Consider the following 3,936-nt stretch of genomic DNA (forward strand, 5'->3'; position numbering starts at 1 on the left):
AAAGACAAATGGTGGAAAGGAAGTAGTGATTTGGTTGAGAAAAGGTTAATAATGACAAATGGCTATCCGCGTGAGGCCGACGCTAAGTCACGTGGGGACAACACCTTCCTCTGCATTCTTCCTTTTTTTTTCTTTAACTTTTTTCTTTTTATATCCGAAAATCTAAATAAATATTAGGGTAAATTGTATGAAAAAACAACGTATTTTAATTTGATTTATATTTTGAGTAACGTGCTTTTAATTTTTTTTTTTGGTATCTAATATGTAAAATTTTAAACATTTAAGTAACCGGTTGAAAACTAATTTTAGATTAAGAAAAAAACTAATTTTAGATTTTAAAAAAATGTGTCACTAACCATGTCAGTAAATAATACTGAGTTAGATACCACAACACTCGCCACATCAGCATGATAACCGGTTATCCGGACACTTGAATGTTTAAAACTTTACATTTTAGGTACTAAAATGAAAGTTTTGAAAGTATGTTACATAAAATAGGAATCAAGTTAAAGTACGTTATTTTTTCATACAATTTCCCATATATATATATATATATATAGAGAGAGAGAGAAAATGGTTCAAACGAGAACATCTTCGTTTTACGAGAACGCAAGAACATCATTTTACTATAGACAATCACATGTGATACATATGTGATACTAAATCAGAGACATAGACGATTTTCAATGAGATACTGATTACGGGCCAAGTCGCCCTTACACCATTAAGTCCCCTCACATATATTATCACATGTGATAAAAGATGTTGTTGATGTGATACTATAATCCATCAAGATCATCACATGTGACGCTATATAATAGGCACGTCGTCCGCACATCACAGGATCCCCTCACACGTATTATCACATGTGATAAGGATATTCTCGTAAATGTAAGTGTTCTTATTTGAACCTCTGCCTATGTGTGTGTAACTTTTATTTCGTTTTTGCACAATTGGACCATCATCAATTTAAAATATATATCATATGTTTTAAAAAAGAAAAAAAAAAGTAAATTACAATTTTGGTCCTCTCGTTTATACAAAATTAAGAACACCGTTCTTATATTTCAATAAGTATAATTACGGTCATTGTGGTTTGTATTTTGTCTTGAAAGTGAAGTGATCCCACTCATTAACTCTGTTAAAAGTTTCCGTTGAATGAGGGGCATTTTCGTCTCTTTACCTTTTTTTTCTTTTACATGTTGTCTTTTACTCACTACCATCCTACTCCCCTCATATCCCAACCCACGCGTTAAAGTAACTCTGCCCTCGTTGGTATGGATTTGTTTCTGATGGCTATCCCAAACGCCACCATTCTTATTGATGTCGAAGAAGCATCAAACACCACCCACCCTTGTTATTCATATACTGTCACAACTAAAGATCCAAAACGTTCTACCTCAATCCCAAATAAATAAAATCGTTAACCAAATCTGGAGGTTGCAGTGCTCAGTGAAGAATCAACAGGACGGATGGGAAGGAAAGAGAAAAAAGACGAGAAAAAAGAAAGAAAGAGAGAAGGAGATGTTGCAAATTTCAACACGAGATTCTGATTCACAAGTGAATTATACAAACTGATTCATTGCATGGTATTTGGCACCTTTAAATGGAAGATGTCGAGCATCGAAGAAAGCCCACGAATCCATGCAGATTAACTTTTTGGAGCACGACGTCCTTTTCGTCCGTGTTTGCTTCACTCAGTTTGCCCTCTACCTAATATGCTATGTCTTAGGTGGCGTTTGGTTTTTAAGAGGTGCTGAAGTCTGAAGTCTGAAGTCTGAATTCACTTCTGAATTTTAAGAGGTGGTTCTTAAGTCTGAAATCTGAATCAGTCAGACTGTTTGCTTTTACGTCTGAAGTCTGAAATCTGAATCAGTCAGACTATTTGTTTTTACGTTTGAAATTTTAATCTTTATAAACACGAACAATCGTGAGCTGTTGACATCGAGAGAATTCGAGAGATCGAGAGCTTGGACGGAGAGGCAGTCAAAAAATCGTGAGCTGTTGACATCGAGAGCTAAGAGCGAGACCTTGGAATCGAGAGATGAGAGCGAGATGGTGATGGAAGAGCGAGATGGAGATGGAGAAATCGAGAGTTGAGAGCGAGATGGAGATGGAGAAATCGAGAGTTAAGAGCGAGATGGAGATGGATAAATCGAGAGTTGAGAGCGAGATGGAGATGGAGAAATCGAGAGTTGAGAGCGAGATGGAGATGGGATGCGGCTCTGAAATTGATTTCAGACATAGGATTCCCACTTAACTTTAAGAGGACGGTAAGAGGTAAAAAAAGGTCTTAATTTAAAAAAAAAAAAAACAAACAGTCTGAAATCACTTATGTCTGACTGATTAAGAGTTAAGAGGCAATTAAGTGAAAATTTTAAAAAACAAACAGGCCCTTAGTTTTATCGGAGAATCGCAATGGTGAATAAGACACTATAATAGGGGTTACATCTAATCAAAGGGTTTTTGACACCTCTTAAAAAACAAACGCCACATAAATCTTTAAAAAAAATATATTTTGTAAAATATAAACTAAAACAAAATATGTTCCAGTTTGACGCAATTTATCAGTGCAAATATTGTTCAAGTATCTTTGATTAAGAATTATACGTTTTCTTTTCAAGTATACCTGATTAAGAATTACGTCTGATTACAACCAAAGCAAATCATATGTATTATGATAGAAACTGTATTATTTCAAATATATTTAATTTTTTAAGCCTAACAAAATCTGTAAATGCGGACAATTTTCTAGTTTTTAACCCAGTTCTCAAAAAAATTCAATCACGTAAATAACATTTACAATTTGTTAGTATATACGCATGATTTATTAATACGTTTGCACCTTCTAAAAAGGAACTCACAACCAACTAATCAACATGTTTTTTTTTTGTAAGTATATAATATTTATGGTAAATGTACCAAATAAGCTCACACACATTTTTCAGCTTAATGGGGTTTGAACCCCCGACCTACAAAGAGGCAAAAAAACTACGATACCGATAGGTCAAAGATTATTGAATAACTGATAAACATATTAATATACAAAATAAACATTAAACACAATTTGGACAAGTAGCTGATTGCCGACAACCATAACCGACCCCATCTCTAAAGACACCAATCTGAGGAGTCATTTTTGGCTCACTCAGCGGTTGCGATTAGAGAGAGAGCTCGGGATCAAACCCAAGACTTGTCTTGTATTTGACAAAGTTGTCAAACCCTTCGTCAACCTGATAACCGTTGACCAACACAAGACTCTTTCTCGCTCTTTTAAAACCCTACAAACCATGAAATAAAATAGAAAATAAAAAATAAATAGAAAAGTATATCACATTAATTACATGAATACACTTTTAAATATAGTAAAATATAATAATTGCAATATTTTTATTCATGTTATATGTAACGATGGATTAAAATTGTAAATAAATAATAGGGGTAAAATGCGCGAAATAACAACTTACTTTTATAAATTTTCTTATTATAAAATTCTAGTTTCGATTTTTTTTTGTACAACAATATACTTTCAAACTATTTTTTATTAGTGCATCATACTTTCAAAAATTTACTCATTATAGCATTGTGTAACCTTTTAAATTAAATTTATCCATTATACCAGGTTTATTTGTCATCTCATCGTTTACGTAGGTTGTCACATGTACGATAGTGCTGAAATAATATTTTCTTATTATAGCATTGTACTTTCAAAATTAATTTATTATAACATCACCAATTTTTATTACAACATCGTACTTTTAATTCTAATATTTGTATCATTTAAACATTGTAAACTTAATCAAATATGTTTATTAAAAATTATAATATCAAAAATTAAACATGTTTAAAAAAGATTACTACTTTTCGAATAAAAATATTTATAAAAAATCATTTGGAAGAAATGTTTTTTTTCTTTTTAAAAATTGTTTTTAAATT

Source organism: Cynara cardunculus (assembly GCF_001531365.2).
Source record: "Cynara cardunculus var. scolymus isolate 2C chromosome LG 9, CcrdV1, whole genome shotgun sequence".
NCBI classification, from domain to species: Eukaryota; Viridiplantae; Streptophyta; class Magnoliopsida; order Asterales; family Asteraceae; genus Cynara; species Cynara cardunculus.